The following is a 23,902-nucleotide window of genomic DNA, read 5'->3' on the forward strand; positions in this document are numbered from 1 at the left end:
CAGTTTTATTTTTACCCTGTTTGTCGAGACCGGTGGAAACCATAATACAGACGTATGAAAAGGGTTTTCTGTACTCAGGATAACCAGAAATTATATAAAATTTATATTTAGTTTGGACTAAATCAACAAGGTCTTATTCACACTTTAAATGTGAAATTGAAATGTGATTTTCATGTACTTTCTATGTCACTATGTTATTATTAAATATCATCGTTGCTAAGGCAAATGAAACTTTTAATAATTAAAAAGCTTGTTGTTTTATACAGTAATCATCTGTCATACTTATATCAAACAAAATTCATATTATCACCTTTAGTCATTTTTTGTAGGATTGAATATAATTAGTATATAATATCATTATACATTTTGAATATCCCTTATGTAATAATAGCTATATTTTTGTAGTCTTTAGGAGAAGTATTTTGAGGGGATGTTAATAAATTAATCCCGAAAATATAAAACAAGTAGTGACACAACCGAAAGCCTGCTGCTACACATCAAGGGGGGGAGGGAAACTGGGTTATTAATATATTTCCTTTATGAATGTGTTTATGCGATTGTAGCATTGAAATATTTATCTGAACCGAGTGTATCAGCTGGGATTGTAAAGCTCAGCAGCTTGTATTTTACATTTGACTTTCTATTGACTGCGAATATTGATGTGCATGTGTGTTCCTCACCGAAAAGCCTTGCATGGCTTGGTAGGAGCAATTCTTTGTATACTAAACGAATTAATGAACTGGAGTGAATAAAATAACGTGATTTTCTTCATTCATAAATTATTCAAAAGACGTGCGTTTCAGGCAAAAAGTCACATTAAATCTTCAGCCGTTCTTACTTTTATCCGGTTTCAAAGTTTTCTCAAGTTCCTAGTTAAAAATGCTATATTTCTTCGTAGCATGATCATAAAAAGTTTTAATTTTACAGCCCCTGGAAAGCATATTAAAGAACTGCAACTCTGAAACTTCAAAAGTTAACCTAATTTGAAGCCGATGTTACCATTGTAAAGGAATTATTTACTTATAGCTGATGATTTCGGGTAGAATCAAGAAGGATGGATTGAAGTGAAATATTAAATCATGGTTTTAAAATATTGGTCACAGAACTTTTTGTACGGAAACAATTTTCCTGAGTGAAGAGATCGGTGCAGCGAGGACAGCAATACCAGCCATAAATATCCGTCCTGCGTTATCTTATGTCATACTTTTTATATTGTCCTGCTAACTCAAACTGTCAAGTATATTTATTTATCAATTTATTTAAAATGTATTACCACTGTACTTAACTATTTAACTTCGTTAATACATTTTATAAAAATATTCCAAATTTTAATTTCACAATATCTTCATAATATTACTGCACTATGAATTCTCACAGTTTATTAAAGTAATTTCCTATACAATTTACATATTTAGAAATTAATGCGTTTTCGTAATCTTATTTTTAGTTTCGTTTTGTATGGGCTTTAAAATCTTTTGTTTTCCCAAATTCAAATTATTTTTATTTCTTTTTCTTCCTTGATTTTATCCCTAACATATCAACAGGTTTTTATATCGGTTTTACTTTATTTTAAAATTTGTACTAAATATCATTGTAGTTGAAGCAATCTGATTAGTTCTATATAGTACTAGTATTTAGTTGGCGGTATTTATTAGTTATTCAAAATTATTTGAATTTCTAACTGGTTATAACCGAAAATAAAAATCAGTAACTTAAAAGTAAGGTATATTCCAAAATTTTTATAGAACTATTTTTAACAGTGAACATACAAACAAACCTACTCTTGTGTTTCTGTCTCTCTGTTTATTGTTGCTCCTCTGCATTGAACAATGAGCGTGGGTTATATGACTTAACTGATAATGAATATTGCATGAAGTAAAACTTTAAATCCAGAACTTTAGTTACTCCCCTAACTTTAATACGAGAGAGAACATCATGATCAAAACTTTGTTTCCAGTGGAAATACTATTTTCTAGATTTCATTTTAAAACATAGCTCTTTTAGAGTATTTTTTTTATTCCAAAAACTTGAGTTTTGTCAAGAATAGTGTTTTCTATAAAATGTACTAGAAACAATACGATTTTTAATTTTACCATGCTTGATACTCGTAAAGTTATATTTCTTGTGTTGGCATGTATTCCAAAGGAGAAGATAGTATGAAAGTTTTCATTGAGAACAAACCGTACCTTTTCAACATGTCAGTATCGATCAGGTAAGAAGAAGATGACAGCACCTTGACATTTATCAGAGATCGATTTGATTGATTGATTATTTGGTGTTAGTGAAAAACAACTCGGCAAAGATGTACTTGTTACAATTCTGGTACGTACTAGGTTTTCACTCCCCTGAATAACACACAAGTCGGAGTTTTTTATATACATTTCATTAAAATTGTTCTACGTCAATCTTCTATCAAGAAACATTCCTAGGAATTTTGTGGAGTTATTTTACTCCAGAAGAAAATCAATCCATAAAAACAGCTGGTCCCTCTGCATTCTCTTTTGCCCTTGATAGATGTGGATTCCTGAATAGCTACTTTTCCCCCTCCTCATTTCATTGACTCTTGGTAGGATCTTTGTTTCTACTCTCTGTAATTCCACCTGTAAGTTTTCCTACATGCAGTGTGTCAACCTATGGGAGTCTTCTGGGAGGCTGAGACATTTCACCTGTGCCGTTCTGTGCGTGTGTCAGGTCAACATGACTTCGATGACTTGCATCCTCTGTTTAACCCTTTTCTCTCGCTCTACATTTCCCCTTCCCTGTCAAGTATGCCTAATTTAAGCTAATTTCTTTTACTAAATAATATAATTAATTAGTCTATACAGCACCCATTGCTATACGAACCGCATTCTGTAATTTCTAATTAATCACTAATACTCCGAGCCTGAATTAACTCTTTATTTTATTCCTTAGTATCAAAAGATTCACCATCAATTAAATTTAAAGTTTCAATATGGTGTTCAATATACTAATTTCTAACAAAGTTTTATTCAATTGTTTCATAATCAAACTTTTAAATTCATCCATTGTATTTTATGTAATCTAATATAGTAGAAAAGTAGAAATGTTTATAACCCCTACTTTTTAGAAACCGTATGTTTTCTTATAGCCGTTTAAGTTGTATAAGGCTCCATGCTGGCAGAGCATTTTAATTAAAAAAATAATATATGATAACCATTAAAAAGACATCATACTATTACTTTTGAACAAACTAACCTTCAAAGCTAAATGACAGCGATACATTAAATATCCAATTATATCAGAAGGGATATTTTTTGTCCGTTTTTCAAGACAATCATTATTTAGTAAGTAAACATTTCTCAACACTTTTATATAATCAAGTTATGGAATTAGAAATAAATTATTTTGTTGCGTTGCATTGTCCTCTCGAACTTGTTTTATATCCTTCCCCCTACATTATAAGATTGTGAGTTTAAAAGATTCGTGGAGAGAATAAACACATATGCGAAATGTAACATCTCGTACAAGATATGTTACTGTTTCGTTCATATTTAATAATGGCATACTATTAATTTTTCTGGTAAAATTCTTCTTCTACATTACTGTCTTTCTATCTATCTGCCTGTGTGTCTTTTTTCCTATGGAGATCCCAAGAACGAATATTACTTAAAATCTGTACTATGGATTTAAAATTGTTAGTTCTGAGGTAATTTCCGCATAAGCAACGGCGTCTATGATAATGAACATCCGACTGAATGTTTACATAGCATAACTAAATTTCGAAGGATATTTATTTTACGATTTCATCTGTAGACTTCTGCAGACAAAGACTTTCTAAACAAAACAATTAGTTCGATGGAGGTATATGTCTTTCCGTGGTATTTGAAATGAGTTAAAGACTTTCCTATTATGCAACACGTGATGTGGTATACTCCTTCATGTTGTACTATATATTTTAAATAACGAGCTACCAAATTCTTCTCAGTTGAAGTAAATAAATGACGATGGGCGTACAATACAACTCACCGCCAGTAAAGTAAAGCGGACAGTATAATCCCTCTTCTTATTCAAGGGACAGTTCTGTACAAGTTTAGCGGCAGCTGGTGGAAAAATTAAACAGAATCCCTCTCCTTCTTGGCTTAGCCGCCCGGACAACTTGTCTTCTGTTAAGACTCAGCTTGGACATGAGCTGATAGTCAGTGTTTTCTCACTAAATTTGCTTATCTTTTATATAAATATTTATACTCAAGTGTATTTGTACATCAATCCCCAAGCTCTAAACGACATTACAAAACTAATCATATATATATTTCAAAATATTTAGTATACAATTTTTACAGCTTACTGACTCACATACACACAGTTCACAACACTCCACTTATTGAATAGTATTATTATAATGTTTCCAGTTTAATTTCCACAGTGTTATCCTACCATGAATTTAATGATCGAAAAGAATATTTTGCACATCATGTGTTGGTATGTACTATAAGTGTCTTCTTGTAATGCATACCTGGATTGGACCAACTGCTTCAAAAGTCTAAAAAAGTATCAAGACATTTAGACCTTTCAAGGTTCTTTTAAATAATCGCATTCGTACGTATATGCTTATTTCCATTACACCTCGATTATTTAGATATGCGGAATAAAATTCAAGGAACAGAATAGTCGGCTAGAAAAATTACAGAAAAATACTCTAATACATTGTTAAAGTTTAGATCATAATGAAAATTGAAGAACTCAACAGCCCACTTCAATATTTCATATAACCATTGAAAATTAATGTCAACATATATAAATAATACAAATATAGATTTTTTAACAAAGTTTTTCTGAGGAGATTTTACTTTATAAAATTATTGTTTTGTTTAAAAGACCACGAAAATGTATCATGAAGACTTGTTAAGTTTATTCATTACTAGCTGGTACCCACGGCATCGCAATTTTCTAAATCGAAGTCCTCATACTTCGGTAGTAAAATCTCCTATGATGTAACATAACGGAGTCATATGTCATTTTTAAGTAGATACATATTATTTTAGTCATGGTTAAGAGAATCTGAGTTTAACCCGACTATTATAGCATGTTTTGCATGTGTATGTGAATTTCTGGTTCTAATTAGTTATGTTTCCGTTGTCATAGATGTCTGCTTTTTTGCCCCGATCTATAAAATACGAATAAGTAGATCTCGGAAACATGCTTCGGTCAAAAAACGTTTACTTCTAACCCTTGTTATATACTTCCGGCCTTAGAGGTTTACCAGGCGTTTGAATTCACTTACTTTGCCACACTTGTTTTGATCAAAAACTATATACGTATGTGCACTTATAAATCTACTTTGGTCCAAAAAGTCTACTTCGTCTCTTGTAATCTACTTTCGGTAACAAACAGTAATGTAATTAATTCAGCTACTAAAAGCATGTACCTAAGTCACTTTTTGGAATTATAGGGTGAGATTCAGAAAATTGGAAACATTTCATTTCTGTTTATGATGATGCATGTCAACCCTTGGGATTTGGCTGAGCGTTAGTAAATATTTTTACATTGGTCTTATGGGTAACCATGATGGCAATAAGTAAATAGCATAATAAATAAATTTGTACACATACCGAGTGATTGAGTAATATTGTATGATATTTCAACGCGCTAAATTTTTATTCGTAGACGTAAAAGAATAATAAAGAGTGAAAAATCAATGTTACTGACAAAATTTAATTTCATTGGTACTCAAATTCATGTTGTAGTACCCTCCCTAGTTCATCGAAACTTATTATTTAAAAACTGCTATTACCTAACAAACAACTTAACAAACAAAACTTTGAAAGTATCACGTGGCAAGATATCTCGAGAATAATTTCATCTGCAGTTTAAACTTGTAATTTTGCATGGATCATCTACAGAGACAATAAGAGTATTATGGCACTTTACATGTCAAACTGAAGCATTCGTGTACGCGTAATTGAAGCCTATTGATATAGGCTTCAGTATGAATGATTTTAGGAAAGTTTACACTATTTCTTTCACAATTTTTTATCGTTTTCCATCCATTTTAATTCAATTATAATGATCGTATACCTGGTTACGTTTTTTATGATTATTACTCAATATTGTATATTGGTATTAAAATAATAATTTTGATTTCATGAAGTTTATAACCAATATACTGTATCTAATAACGAGGAAAGTTATTAAACTCGTATCTTTCTTGAGCAGATGTATTTAATTTTAATATTAAGGACACGGTCTGCAGTATTTGGAATACATTTACTTTATTATAATGTAATAACGAGTTTCTCAGAAAGACGCAGTAAAATCCAGTGGGACAATTGTTTGTTGTAATACAGAACGAAAAGCTATTTAACTTTGAGATTAAATAACTTTCCAAGTTCATTTCAATAACAAAAGGCACCCTCCCTGTGGCAAGACAATTAACCTCCACAAACATTAAATATTGTCACCACGTTTAAACGCCAACGGTTGGGTGTCGCCGCTGTTGTTATTTTGTGAATTCATTACTTAATGTCTCACTATCCATTACTCTTTCTGTAGAAAGCAATTAATTAAATATAAAAATGTACTATTATGAGATATGGATGTACTGTTAGTAGTACTGTGCATCCAAACCAAATAGCCTTCTAGATTATCTCTAATTTAAAATTTCACCAGCTTTGCAAAACTTATCTGTAAATTATTTACGGCCAATAACTATTTATGTAGCAAATAAATAACTTGTTTTAACAGATACTTCCCTGCCAAATCATTTACAGTTTAGTAATGCTTGCTTTAATTATGGCAAGAAGCTGATTAGTTGCACTAATAGGATCTTAGCACTTGCTTTTGGAATTACAGGACATTCCAGGTGGGTATGCTTGGGGATTGGGGAAGCTTCTTGTGGAGGTCCCATGAAAAGGTACAGCGGGCGTGTATTACACATATAGAATAATACAAACTATTCAGTATTTGAGTAAATATTAAAACTCAGATTTATTGTAAAGGGATAGGAAAGCGTGTGGACATTGGACATTTTCTGAATCAATGTATGTTCTCTCAGAGTTGCCGTGTTACTGTAATATTGGTGTTATCTTGAAAACCGTATTGACAATAAAAATTAATAAAACCGTATATTATTTGTCGCTTGCTCCTGTGACGGAAATTTATCAGGTTTAGATTTATAAAAGTACCATGTATTATTAAGCAATACAAAATATAATTTTTGTAGATAATTACTTTTTAATTATTTTAAATTATATAATTTTGTTTTGAGTGTCATAAAATTTAAAGTTTTACATAAATGATATTCTAAATTTAATTCACCTAAAATGTAATATCAATGCCAAAATTTTAATAAATACTAAGATCTTAATGTATATATTAAACCATATTGTATTGCATCTTTGTGTTCCAAACGGAAAAAACTGTCTCAAACTATTTGATCTTTGGAAAGGACAACGTTTATCGGATCATTCAATGTTAAATACATGCTAAAAATTGAGGAGTGTATCAAATAATGCAATAGATATACTAGTTTAATACTAAATTTCAGACTAAATCAAATACGTACAAAGAATGAATCGAAATAAAATCAAAATATCTTATGTACTGTTTAGAATATTTTGTTTAAATTATTTCTTAATGCTCCGATTATTTATATTGAAAACTCGAATTGTTTTAAAAGTGCTGACAGGAAGAGCAAATATCAGAGGGAATATTTGAAGAGAGTAAATATCCTGAGTTAAATATTTCACACGGACAAGCCATATACCATTCACCCCATTGTCAATACAGATTGCTAGTATTGCAATCGTTTGTATAGCAATCTTTAAAGTATCTGTTCCACTAGGAGTACGATTATTCTTCCTTTAAAATTCCGGAGCGGCGGTTTGTTCCGTGGCCAAAACTCCTTATCTAGAGGTTGGTAAATCTAAATTTAACAAACTTGAGTTACTCTGAATTATATACATTAATCTATTAACGTTCGTCTTTTTCCATCAAAGATGTACGTGGCTAATTTTATTATTGGCTGAGGGTTAGCTAAGCCTATCACCTCAGAAGAACAGAGAACATCAAAGAAATCGAGTCCTACGGCTACGAACAACCTGACGCACGAGACACACAACTCTGACCCTTATGTCCTCCACATTTGTAGGTCTTAAGCCATATTTTTACTCACTTGAAATGCACAGTGAAGGGCTTTTAAGAGCCATCTTAGTTATATCTATATCTATTTTAATTATTAAATTTGAAAAAAATCATCCGGTCTGGGAAAGGCGGTAGCGAAATTAGTTACACCTCCCTTTATATAGGACGCATTTCATTTGATAGGCTTTACTGACAGCATTGACTATCATTGTCTGATATGATATATAAATAAATGATATTAATTACATGTTTCATTTGGTACTTATTGAAACTTATTTCAGTTAATATTTTACTTACAAATAAATCCAACAACAATTGGTTAAGCAATTTGCACATATAAGAATAATGTAACATCTTTTGTATCTAATTCACTACATTAGTCGGAATAGTCTTTCAATATTAAATTTAATATAAATATTTTTAAGAATTCATATACATTTGTTTATTTTCAAAATATTTAATATACATAACAAAATCATTCAGAATCTTTGGGTTTCTTCTCATTTTAATTCATATTTAGTATAAACTATACAATATGTCTAAAATTTACAAATTATAGGAAATATTAAAGCCAACTGTATTTTTTAACTTTTTTTGCACTTTCAGTCAGACCAATTTAAAATGTTATGCCAGTAAACGTGCGTTAACGAAGGATTGCCTATATATCTACCGTCTTCAAAGGATATGGGATTTCTATGTACAATGATCTTTACCTGCACGACTGTCTGTAGTACACTACAATGGCAGATAGAATAGTGAAAACATAGGTTTTTTTGTTCAAAATTTTGGGACAAAAAATATTTTCTTCAATTGACCCTCCTCAAAGTTTCTCATATACTTAAACGTTCCCTTTGTTTATTTTTAATTACAATAGGAGATTGAACTGTTTTAACGCTTGAACCTTCAAGACAAGTGCAGTGTAAACATGTTGACATTTGCATAGTGTTTCTGCTGCAGTAAATCGCTAGCTTACTCTGAAAACATAGATAAACAAACTGTTGAATTTGTTAAAAATATCAATTTTTTTTTATTATTACAAAATTATTTTAAAAGGGTACTATACAAATGTTACTAACATAATCTTTAAAACTATAATTATGATACCAATGTTATATCAATAGTAATTAATACTAATTATAAACAGTCAATGTTAAGGCGATGCTCATGTGGTAACTGTCGGCATTGATGTATCAAAAATAAACCTGCCATAAATGTATTAAATTGTACTTTTATGATTCACTTATGTGTCATTCAAAACAGAACATAATTTCAAAATTTCAATTTAGTCACAGTAGCTCTCAGTCAAACGTGTTTATACACAAATTTAAATACTGTCCCAAATATTATATTTGAAAAAAATACACCTTAAGACCTTTAGTAACTAATCATGAGTCTGAAATGGTTCAAAAAATTCTAAGATACCGTTATCTACATTTAGAATTTTTCACAATCTAAACAATTTCAAAAATTGCTTCAATCGAAAACATATTATTAAAACCATTTTGAACCTTAAGCTTATTTAAAATGTGGGCAACTAAAACATTTAAATATATAATAGCATTGATATCTGCTCTCCCTTCTGATTTTATTTATTTGTCAAATATCACACATATTTTACATAACAACTTACCAAAAAACGTGTTTTGGAAACTCAAAATATAAACACTTTCACAGAATGTTCTGTTGCCTTGAATTTAAATTTTTACTAGTCACTATTGGGTGTTTTTACAAGTCACTATTGTAATCGTAGAAAATATAAATCTGACATCAAATTTTATATGATGAACTTTGCCTTGGATTTAGAGATACTTCAAAATTTTTAAAATTCTTTAAATTAGTTAAGTTAATTCATTTAATATTCCTCTGTGATTAGTAATACATTTCGCTGCTAAAATGCATTCAAAATCCGTCTGGAGGAAGTGTAGATCTAAAACTATCTTAGAGAAGCAACCACCTTTGGTTCAAAACAATGAAACGATATCTCGACGATGTCTGACAGAAACGAGAGTACTAGAAAATTAATTATACTCTCCTGATCGGTGAATTGTAACGGTCATTATCAATTGGAAAACTATAAGGACTATCGAACGTTAACATACAAACCACACCCGAAGACTATCATATAAAAGTATTTAAAGGGCTGTGAAGTATAATGGTCTAGAAACCAACAGCCAATTTGTACTGTTTAGACCACAAACTGGGTGTTCTAGAAATTGATTGAGGTTTTTTCCTGAGAAAGGAAATCAATCGTCAACCGCACTAGTATTGGTGGAGATTGAAATGGGGAGGGTATCTAACCTTTAAAAGTAAAGAAAAGATAAAACTTATTCTCCCAAATTTTATTTTTTTCCTGACTTTTAATACTTAGAGCAGATTGACAGACACAAAAATGTCAGTTATAACATCTTCAGACAGTTATATAGGAACTGAAAGCCACTTTGAAGGTTTTTATATGGCTAGCTGACACTGATTTAACATTTACTTATGTTTCTTACTGTTAGTGTGTGTAAAGCTTGGTAAAATATGATCTGAAAAAATATGATTTGTCACATTCTTAACCCATTGGACACCCTCTCATTTCGACACACACCAGAACTAATGTGGCTCACTATCAAAATCTTCCTTGGGGGAATTGTCTCTATCGCTTTCAAATAATATAAGTTAGTATGATTATGTAATGCAAATTCACACTCGGATCCTAGACTAGAATATTTCACTTATTTTTTCAAGCAATATCAATAATATAAAGAAATCCTTTCATACAAAAAATGTCGAATTTATTGTACTGGGAATATTAGATATTTAAATTAAAATACACTCCTAAGCTCATGACTGTAACCGAGGCAATCATTAAACCAAAAACTGATTCGATAGATGGACATGATTAACAAATCTAATTACTGCAATGCCACGAACTGATCAACATAATGAATGCGACAGTTGATACAGTTTTGATTGACATTAATTATTTTATCGAACATGACATCTTGTATGAGTCTGCTGACTGTTGCTAAATAATTGGATACATTGATTAGGAACATGGCATTGGAAATAATAATATGTCACTGAGCAAATTGTTGGTTTATTCTAGTTAATTAAACTTATACGATGATTAGGACAAATTTTTCGATATTCATTTTGATATTAAATAAAAAGTAAGAAAACAACAAAGTAGGGGATAATGCGTTAGTCAATATTATCCAGTTAAAAATCAATATTCTTCTACAGCTTAATTATGGTTAGGGTGAGCAAGTACGAGGATTACAATATCTTGACAAAATAATGCTAATACTGGATAGGTAAAATAGAACCATGTCAGCCTCATAAAGCCTCGTCTTACAACTTAGTATTTGTTTGTTTTTATACAGCAAAAAATGTATTCGTTAAAACGTTGTCCAAAATAATCGGATCACAAACTTGCATTAAATTCCTGCAGTAATCCTTTTAAATTGACTAGAAAAAAGATTATCTCTCCTCCTCAGAGTAATATAAGTCAAATAATATCAATGTACATCCTCACAACCGGTGACCGTTTTCATTTTATAGAATTGTATAAATTAAGAACGGTGTTTGAAAGCACATAGTTCTTGATTATAATGTACTGAATAACGAAATTATGATTTAAACTCGGAAATTTCTTACAGGGCATTAGGCAGCCACAAGAGTCACCATTAGCCCCAGATTAACTCCTCTCCTCCTACAACCTCGCTCATAATTCTCCGTAATAAGATTACTGTACCTTCAGCTCTCAGTAAATCTTAAACTTGCTTTATGTTCTTTGAGCGTAAAATAAACTTCCGCATTGCAATATGCATTACAGAAAAATTTATATATTGCAATATATGCCTGCCCGGCCAGTAATGGAGGTTCGGAAGTCACCTTTACGCCCTTTGTCCCCAGGTTAAGCGTTAGAGAGGGATTCTTAGCCCTAACTTCGCCTGGTAAAATAAGACTACTTTACTTTACAGAGGAATCTCAGCACTAGCTGGTCGAGTTTAGGTTTTTTTGGCTTTAGTCTGCATGTTATATTTTATGAAACCTTTACTTATTCACGTTCACCTATTAATTATGTCTAAATTGAAATTCCTACTTTATTTTTATTCCTTATTTTAGAAAAAAAGCTTTCCTGACCAAATCTTTTCTATAAATTCTGAAGAATGGCTCTAAATAAAAAATTGGCATGATATAATAAGAGTTGTAATGATTTTTACAATATTACATGTGCAAGTATACAGAAATATTACACAGAGTTGTTATATTACACATTAAAAGTATACCAAATAATAATATTTTATAGATATTATATGTTAAATATTTCAATTACATTGCAAAAGCCCTGTATTATTGAACGCTGGTACATGAATTAATATAACAAGTATTTTATCCTACTTTCTTCAGTATTTATGTAAATTATAAAATCTAAGGGATATTTATATGTGTTAAATTATTATACAAAGGCATTTTAATCTGATGGAGATACAATCAACCATATTGTATTGGTTGAAAAAGTACATCCATTGGCTTCAATGACAGTTCATGCAGTTTTATTATATGATGTAATAAACATAAATTTATCGAAAGCATTTAACTCCATTTATGTTCACTTGCTGGGATGAAAATTATTGAAAAATTAAAACCCCAGCTCTTATATACAATTGCATATTTATATTTATTTAGAATGTCGTATATATTAATTAATATACCTGACGAATGCAATTTCGTACTTGTTGACACCAAAAAGATTATTATTAATATGAATTGGCATAAAACAATTAAAATTGTAAAAGCTTTAACTTTCGTGAATTTTTAAGAAAGTGAATGCAGAAATAATAAAAAGGAGCTAAATTTAAAATCTCTTTTGTATCCTGTAGTCCATATAACTCCTGTCTAAATTGCTATAGCGTGACAGCTATTATAGAAGTAGTTGGTATGCTACAAGATATTATGCGATATGGTACACGCTGTTTTAAAAACGGATTTAACACGCAATATAAAATAAATAACTATTGTCATTTTAATAAACTAACATAGTTTTTGGGATATGCACAGAAGGATTTTAACAAGAAATTTAAATTGTAACCAAAACCAAATTACAACAAGATATATGCAATAATAGATCAGTTATGAATGAATTATTATTAATTAATAAGTTGTTTTCAAAAATATTCTGTTTTGATTATTTGTAAATATACGAGAATAATGTAGAATAATTGTTATTTGAATATTTGAATGGAGAAAAAAACCTCAACGTTACATAATTAAATGTGGAAAGTCTACATCCGTTTTGAAGACTCCTTCCATCAAAAATCATGTGGATAAAAAAAACATGTTACATGGTGACCATTTTGGCTCGTACAAATCTACAGTGATCAGTACACAAAAGTTACAGAAAATATAATTTCAATTTGCCTTAACACTGAGTACGACCTAGATATTAGTGCAAGTCTCTAGTTTATTATAAAAGAAAAATTTTAATACTTTAAGATTATTTGTTTTTGCACTTAAATTGCGTATTTAAATCCTGTACCTTCGGTGCTAAACACATATATCGCAACTCTCTAGACAATGCTATAAATGTCACTGTTATTAAACACTTGTGAGCTTTAATAATAAAACACATTTCTATTATTGCAAACCATTGGTTATACTATGTAAAAATATGTCCCAATTTTTAGTTTAAAACCATTTTAAAAACTAGTCTAGTGATGTTTGTTTATATCAAAATATTAATAATCAGTTCTTTTTAAGGTTATTTCTATCGACTTTCTTTTTTATGTTTGAAATGTGTTAAACCCATTCTAATTTTCCAAAAAACCACAAAAGAGTTTAACATCTGTCGTATTGCACCAAGAACATGTTTATCTTTCATTAGTGTTTCTTGATGTATTTGAGCATATTTATTGTGAACTGTAATAACTCTAGTAGATACTTCTTAAATTCAAAAAAAGCAAATTTTTGTTTAGGTTTATATCTAATGAGAACGCTATTCTCTTTTTTCCGTATAGCTACAACTACAAGGGGATAAATAATAAATTATTGGGATCAAGACCAGTTCATCTAATCAGCTTTCATCACAGCCTGAACCTCGAATGCCTTTCTGCCAAGTAATCAAGTTATTAGAGAGGACCACTCAGAGATGATAATGAAGGATCAGTCTGGACGTCAAAAACAAAGTGTCCTTGTCAGAGATGTCCTGACTGAGAAACAATCTTGTTTGTTACTCAGGTAATACTTGCTTTGAAGTCAAGCTTTGTAGTACTCTGATGACCCTTAGGCTTCATTGACGGAAAAATTACAGACTGTAAACATTCGTAAATATAATATTAGGATAGTATTCAATATGAAAAAAATTATTTGGGACATACAGAAACAGAAAATTTATTACATTCAATTATATTATAATTTTAGCTTAGCTGGATAATAAATTGTCTGAATTCTTTCTTTCTAATGTTTTATATAATTTTATGATATGTCTCTAATAAAAGACCATCACTCTATACAGTATATTGCCACTCTATAAGCAAGTAAAAAAACATCACTTAAAGTGATGTCCTATAAATTTAATTTAATAATTTAAATTTGTTATTTTTGTATTTCTTATATTGCAATATCTTTTTCCAAGAAAACATCTTTCTCCCTCAATATATACACTCGTTTGGGTTCAGTTGAAAAACTAGTTACAACGTATAAAAACAGGTTTTATATGATTATTACAAAATCTAAACTAACAGTGCTTGCTGTAAAAACATTACCTTTACAAACATCAGTATGACATGACTCGATACCTCATCACTTGGAATATTTACTGGCGCGGCGGACCATTGTTGAACAAACAGTGCCATTGTTTTGCATTGTCTGGTGTTACTGATATGCATAATCCTGGGTTAGTGCTTTAATAAGTAAATGTTATTCTTTTATGTTAATCTCTCTAATATATTAATACACGAAATGAATATGTTTGAATAGTGAGAATTGCCCTTCATATGAATCAATAATTTTAATCCATTGGTTTTATTATTTCTTTAATGTTTGTCTGCTATGGTATTAGGAACTATCTATTAATAGCAATATATTGCATTAGCTAACCAAATATTGCCAGAGTTGGCGAGAGACTGGGCCTATACACTTGACATGTATATTTTGCTTAACCATAACTAAGTGTTTTAGCAAAATTCTGTTTTTGCCTGTCTCTATATCTGCTTACGTAGCAATAAGGAATTATTCTGTGGAATTAAACAATTATGAGCATACATAAAGCAATGTTGAAAAGATTTTACCAAAAACCTGGCGAGGCTACTGAAGAAGATCGGGGCAGTCGAAGCAGGAATGTTAAGATAAAGATGGAAAGGGAGTATAGATGAGAATGTTTCAGGATAGTGAGAAAATAATCCTGAGGCTGAAATACAAGTTAATTTTAGAAAGGTTCAAACAGAAGTACAATTAAGGAAGAGTGTTCAAAGGGGATATAACTAAGACTAGAGGAACAGGAAAACGATTGCAAGAGTTCTTGAAAGTGCTGATGCCAAATGATTGTGTAGATAAGTATAGGTGTAGTTAAAGGTCAGGGAAAATCAATACACAGAGTGAAGGAAGATATTCACTTCAGGAACATTTTTTATAAAGGTGAAATAATCCAAATCCGATCACAACCACTACGCAATGTGTCTTCAAATTAAAGTTTAAGTAAATTAAAGTTGAAATGAATATTCCCTAAGGTAGAATAATCAAGTGTTTCATTACGAGAGATGATAATATTTCGATAATCTTTAAATCCTATCGCTTTGTTTTGCTGTTTCTAGTAATAGGAATATGACAGTTGTGGCAGTGAAGTGCTTGTAGTCTGAAATGCATGTCTCGGAGGGTAGGTACATGACGAGTAGTTTATTAATGCCTCGTGCTTGTTTGTTGGCCCATTACGGTTTGACTGCGTAGTATGAAGAAAAAATACTGCCTTCAGAAATATCAATAAACTTTAAAATTATAATTCCATAACGTTAAATAAATCTGCTCATAAATGTGTAAGAGTTTTATAGTAAATTACGTGCCTATACTTTACAAACCTATGACAACTGAGTGAATAAATAATTTTAACTGCTTAAATTTGCAATTGAATAGTGTCACCCATACCATGCATATAGGACCCAGGTAAATTACTTATTTAATATGCAAGGTGAAAAAACGTCCCGGGATGGTTATATATTGTTTAAAACGATTTAAGATAGAGCTACAACACTTGATACAGATTTACGAGATAAAAAACCTAATTTAACACATAGTCAGTGACCCGCTACTTCCTCTGGGGTACAGCCCACAAGGATAAATGTTTTAAACGTTAGCATAAGTTGGTACGTATAAAATTAAAAGTCTTGTTAGTAGAGTAAATGGCTGCAAACCTGACCTCAAATGCAAAATCGAGCCGGAAATGGCAGCCGTTCAAAGATGGCTTGAATTTACAGTTATTAGATAAACGTAATTAAGGTCATGGTAGTTTGATTTATTTATTCACATGTAAAACTAGAGCAATTGATGATTGCTGAATATCATAACAATGGCATAGTCTAGGGATGATATGACAATGATTCAAGCATCGTTAGTTTAATATTCACATTGCGTAACTGAAAAATAACTTAGTATGATATGTCCAAAAGCTCTGTTTCCACATTACAACACAATTTTGTTAGATGTTAGATTTTATTACAACTTATTATATAGCTAAAAATAGAATGTGATTATACCACAAAATAACAATATTCAGTCAAAAAAAGAACACTCAGTATACAATTTATATGGCTTTGATTATAGTATGAATATAAATATTTCTATTCTAAATTTTGGAATAAGTTCTAATAATTAAAATATTTAAAATATGGAAAGATTATTCTTGTCCTGATTAAAGGTAGATAAAAAAGTAATATTGCGTAGCCAAGACCTACTCTCAAGTTTTAATGTATATTTAATCGTGTTAGTTTACTAATTGTGTCATTGCGTTTACTGGCGTATTGTGCGTTAAGAAAATGTTTGGGCAGTAGTAGAGAAATTTGTTTGGCAAATATCCCTTCACTCTCTTATTTTAATAAGAAACAAATCACTCAGATGTCAAGTTTACTTGACTGCAGAATCTCACCAAGATTTAAAGTGAAATAATAACTCCTTTCTTTTCACCTTCAATATTTTTAGTTTATTGCCCGATCGTTAGCGAAGGAAAATTAATCAACCAATCACTTGAGAGGTTTTAAACATCTATTTTCTGTACTCCTATATATCTATCTGATGTAGCATAATATCTCGACCGGAACTTGTATTATTTAAATACTACTATCTAACCTAAATTAATGAATAAATATTCGTGAATTTTTATGTGAAGTATACCTCGAGATATATTTTATCTGTAGACTTTAAGTTTTTGATAAAATGTATATGGACAAGAGAGGGTTCTGTTATTAAGCCTTACCGAACAATGGTATTTGCCTGAGCGTTATTGAAGCCTATCACCTAGGCCCACAAAATAGTTCTTTTGTCTGCCGGGGGATATAAAAATGTCTTTTCTCTATCATTTTCTGTCTGTCTATCTGTCTGCATGATATATCGAAAATTAAATAAGCTACAGATTTGAAATTTTGCATGCAACCTCAGTGAAGCCTGATACATGACGCGTGATGTGGCATATTTCTATTTTGTTTCAGATAGTACAAATTACTCATTCTATTGATTTTATGTTACATTATAAAGGTACAAGACATAGATGATTAGCTCCCGCTCACAATAGTATAGAATACATCAAATTAGGGTAAATTAAAAAATTCGTATGCCTACTATTTTTTAGTTTTACGCCTGTTTAAAATTTAATTTATTGTAATTAAAATAATAAATTATTGTTCTTCTATGTTTATGAATTATTACAAAACATGTATACCATATAATATGATTAATAAAGTGTTTAACATTTTGACACCCAAGCGACATAGTGCCTACTCTTAAGCCAAGAAACATATCTCAGCTCTGGGGGTGAATGCGTTATATATAACTACTCTGGTTGTAGTACATAGTTTTATTATTACCCTGTTTATCGAGATCAGTACAAAGTATGATACAGACATATGAAAATGTTTATTTGTTCTCAGTACAACCACAGAAACTATAAATTCAAAGAGTTTAGAAATTCATATATAGAAGTGAGGAATATAGATTAAAATTGAGAAATGCTGATAATGTATTTGTTCCAAAACCTGCAAAAGCTAATTTTACCAAAACTTCATTTTTAGCACCTAGACTATAACTACGTGCCTTATGCTATAAGGAACTCGAGTAAAGAAACAGAATTTCTTTTTAAATTGAGAGTTTGGCTTTTTAGTTTAGATATTTTATTTGTTACTATTACAAAACTTATTTTATTTTTTCGCATACTTCCTTACTTAATTTTTACGATGTTAAATTATTTTATTCTATTTGAAATGTTTGTGTTATAACATATGTATGTGTTACTATTCCTTTTTTGTCCTGTAAATGTACAGTGCCCTTTAGTTTACGTATAAAAATGCAGATGTAGGTATGCGTGTCGTCTTAGAGTATGTATGTGATTTGTATGTACATATATGTATGCTGTAGCATATGTATTTTCTTTTCTTTTATTACTGTAGCACACCTTTGACCATTATATATACATTTTTTTAGTTTATATACATATTTCTGTTTAGAATTTAAGAATAGGGAGTCCATCAAGAAAATACAATAATAAAACGGATCAAACATTTTTATTTTAAATTTAAGGATGGGACCTCATTACAAGCTCTGATTTGGAGGCTCTGTATTTTGCTTAAAGAAACTGAAAATTAAATTTATTAGTATAAATGCTATTATTGTTTATATTTGTTACAACATAATATGGTATATTAACAGGGTTATATATTTAATATAGGTCAGACTGAGCACGAGAAAGGCTGTGTTATATTCTATTTTGTTTTTAACATTTTTTTGTATTTTGTTTAAATTTAAAAGAATATTTGTAAGATTATTTTTGGTTTGACTGTCAAACAAGAAAAAATCATATATTACTTTCTTTAACAAATTTCTTTTTCTATATTTAGTTTCGCCTAAATCCACGATGCCTTATTTTTTTAAGTCTGCATGTGTTGTCTCCAAGTGCAATAAAACAAACAAATATTTTAAATTTTGGGATTTTAGATACAGACGAATAACCTTCAACGCAAAAATGTTCAAACAAATTATCAAAACGTTTACACCCATTTTAATGACATAATAAAGTAATTACTTCTTAGAATCTAAACATTACATTATTGTTACAAGAAAAATTTAAATAAAGAGCTTCACAATACCCAATAAAAAATCTATTTGTAAATATGCTCATATATGTTTATTGTTTAACATATGTAAATGTAGTAGCCTATTAACCAAAAGGGAACTTATTTGTATTATATATTTTATTATACAATTTAGTGGTTAAAACTTTCAAGTTGTACATTAGACAAAATAGAAATAGACTTTACCTTCACTTGTTGACAAAACTTTTGTTGGTGTGTAAGTGAATTACTTATTGTTTCCTATATTTAAATATGTTTAGTAGCTACTCAAGTGTACAATTTAATATCTTAGTACTACTTTAAACATAAAAGTATTTAAGTATAAAATTGTTTTCATCTCCTGCACAAATATTCAACTCATTGATGGCGTGCAATCTCAAAGTAAATTGAGAATGTAATTAAAAGGATATATGTAAGTATGGTTAAGGTTGTACATGGATCTTAATCCGTTTGGAATATATTCAGGCATATAAGGACTTAATTTACACCCTGTATATATGAGAAGCCTTGAGTGGCTTGGTAGGGCCAAGTCTTTGTATACAAAACTAATAAATGAATTGAATAAAATACCGTTTTCTTTATTCATAAATTATTCATAAACACCCGTTTTATCCGACATTATACTGCTTATACGTACTGAAAAGGATGCATCCCTTAGCTAAGTGATATTAAACCCAACAAGTTTAAAATACTTATTTCACAAACATTTTAACATAGATGAGGAAAATTCTTTGAAAGAATAAAAAGTTCGTAAGAGGACTTGCTAACGATGAAGCGTTGAAAACGTTAACAGTGTTCTCTTTCTCAGAGACGCCTCTTGTATAAATAATTCAGAATTATAAAATCATCCTAAATAGCCTAATTTAGCTATACATGTGTACGGATATAAGTAGTTGGTTATTTTATTGATAAATTCATAACTAAGGATTTTATTAAGTTGTAAGCAAATACTAGTAGTGTACTTAAAGGACATTTTATGTCGGCCTTTAAATTGTATTTCTTTATTCTATTTTTCATTCATGGCGTCAGTTGTCATCATGTTTGAAACGGATTATCATATTTTCATACAGTTAACGATCTTACGTAGCGTTTAACTGTAATATTTAATTAAGATTCCTTATCTCATGTTTGTACTGATGACGCTGAAAGAACTGCTAGCTGACTGAAAATGAGGTTAATTAAAAAAAATAACAAACACAATCAACTAAGTTATAATACTCTCGAGTCTGGCTGGTTAACCCGCATCCATATTCATAAACCTTTCTTCTTACCTTTCAAAATTGTATTGACAGAACGATCCTCATAAGGAGAAGTTCTTCCTGCAAAGTCCCTCACAATGATACTTGTTTATCAATTGCATAAACGTTCATGGTGGTATAATATTATTTAAAAAATTTTAATTTGTTAAAAAGAGTAATAACTATAGTTATATAACTATATTTTATGAATAGTTATAGTTATAACTATTCATAAAATTATTAATCGTAAGGTCTTGTTCAAATCAGGCCTCAATTTAAAGACGGAAAGTGCAAATTTGAGAAATAGTGTTTTGGAATTGAGTTGTATAATTGGAATATTACTCTTCCTTCATTGTGGTGTATTATAAAGTATTACATCCCTGAAATTAATTTAAGTTCTGTCATGAATGGACACGAACAGGACGTGGGTAGTGAAACTGGATAAAATAGTAGATAATACCTCTCTTAGATAATTGTCTAATAAAGGTAGCATACAGGATAGAGGTTAATTAAAAAATAACAAATAGAATCAACTAAGTTATAATACTCTCGAGTCTGGCTGGTTCACCCACATCCATATTCATAAACCTTTCTTCTTACCTCTCAACATTGTATTGACAGAACAATCCGCATAAGGAGAAGTTCTTCCTGCAACCCTTACAATGATACTTGTTTATCAATTGCATAAACGTTCATGGTGGTATAATATTATTTAAAATTTTCAATTTTTTAATTTGTTTAAAAAGAGTAAGAACTAGTTATAACTAATCATAAAATTAGTAATCGTAAGGTCTTGTTCAAATCAGGCCTCAATTTAAAGACGGAAAGTGCAAATTTGAGAAATAGTGTTTTTATTGAGCTGTATAATTGCAATAGTACTCTTCCTTTATTGTGGTGTATTATAAAGTATTACATCCCTGAAACTAATATAAGTTCTGTAATTAATGGACACGTACAGGACGTGGGTAATGAAACTGAATAAAATAGTAGATAATACCTCTTAGATAATTGTCTAATAAAGGTTTCCTGTAAAGGATGGCATGATAACAAAATAAAACAATTTTTACAGACAGCTTTTATAGGCAGGCTACGAAAGGGGACATTATTGTGTAAACATTCACTAGGTTTTCAAAATAATCCATTTAAAAAGTACCAAACCATTTTTAAAGACGAGTTAATTATAGAAGGTAATTATTTTCAAAAACATGTTTCAAATACTATTACTAGTTTGAAATTTTATTCTTTGTCCTATACTTCTATACATCAACATTTTTATTAATTAATAAGAAATATGAAAAATTGTAACTTCACCAAATACTACAATAAGATACTAAATATATATATATATATATATATACGGCTAAATATATATATATAGATACGGCTAAACAATATGCAATATGAAATAACTTACATTTTGGAAGGAGTAGGAAAATGAATTATTATCAATATATAAATGCGTCAAAACACAATGAAATAACACATACACAATAACACAAAGCACAATTAGGTTAGCACAGGGATAACACAAACACATATCGCAGACTGAATAGGCAAACAGGACACATTGACATTTATTTTGAATGCTGTAAATGCTACACATGGGTGAAATAAATTAACACAGTTATTTATTTATTGATAATCATCTAAAATGAACTTTAATAATTAGAGCAAAATTCATCCTAGATTTTGCACGTGCATTGCAGTTTGCAGAAATAAACACTGGTAGTGGCGGAACAAGGAACAAGGAACGCCTGATGGGAGGGGGTATTTATTCTTGTCTCATACCGATTGGAATTGGGTAAGGACATCGACTGCTTCTGAATATAAATCATACAATCCAATCACACTATATGACCAGTGCAAATTTGTTAGTTAGGAACATGAACTTAATTTTAAAGAGTTAAGAGACCGGTTTTATCAGTGATAATAATTTGAAATGTAAAGATAAAATAAAACAAACCTGTATGCTGTTACTCGTGCTTGTAAACTTTAACAAAGTAATGAATGCCAATTTTGATACGTAATTTAATAAATACATTGTATGGTTTAGTTAAGATAGTTTAATTTGGACCCCGCTGATTAAGTGTTGTACTTAGCGGGGCCATTGAAATGTAAGCTTTTGGAAATAAACCAATTCAATTCAATATATATATATATATATTATATATATATATTATATATATATATATATATATATATATATATATATATATATATTTATATAATATATACTATATAATATATATAAGAATAGAAATGTATCATGAACATAAATAGTAAAACATACTCGTGTGTGAGAGTTTCACTACTTTTTCATAAATACGACACGTGAAACATTCAAATTGTTTGATTTCACCCGAACATTATATTCCTGCAGATGAAGGAGCCTTTAATAAACTTTCTGCGATGGCTGATTACTAGTAATCTTCCATAACATAACAAGTAATCCGCCTCGTGTTCTGCAAGACCTGTAAGCCGTGCATAAGTAATGGAAGGTAATAATCCTGTGAGAATTAATAAGGATAATGTTGAGCAGACAAAGTCATTATTACACGTTATTAATTATTTATACAGGCGTAGTTGATAACATTGTTAAATATATTAGTCTTATCAACCAATCCAACAAAGTAACTTCAAAACACACACACACACTTACACGCGCGCGCGACCTCTTGATCCTAAAACCTATATAGACTACCCTTAACCCGGAGAAACCTATGTAGGTACAAAGTTTCAAGTTTCTGAGGCCTTTTCGATAAAAGGTTATTGGATGGAAGTACAGATGAACAGACAATGGCACAATGACCCTGTCATGTCCTTAATAAAGTAAGTAAAATAAAGGATAAATCGTATTAATGTTAAGGAATATATATCCCTAACATTATCGGCCATGTTGCACATCATAACAACACATTAAGGTTGGGACACACATAACCGCACCGCGCCCGACACGTCAGTCGGCCGATTGTTGGCCGTCATACGGTGAAAGAATTGCAGCGCAGTATTCAACCTGCAAGTCCACACATGTCCGCACCGACACCAGACCGTCATGGCCGCACCGTGCCCGCACCGTCACCGATATGTGGAGTTTGAATTTTGACGGGCACGGTGCGGTCTACGAGTGGCATCATATGTTGTTTACTGTTGCGTTCTTCTTTTTAAAACTATTTAAGTAGTCTACACGTTCTATTTTAGTGAATTATTTAGTATAGCCTACTCTACATCCTGTATTCGCGTACAACA

The sequence above is a fragment of the Homalodisca vitripennis genome, chromosome 5 (genome assembly GCF_021130785.1).
Source record: "Homalodisca vitripennis isolate AUS2020 chromosome 5, UT_GWSS_2.1, whole genome shotgun sequence".
Classification (NCBI taxonomy): domain Eukaryota; kingdom Metazoa; phylum Arthropoda; class Insecta; order Hemiptera; family Cicadellidae; genus Homalodisca; species Homalodisca vitripennis.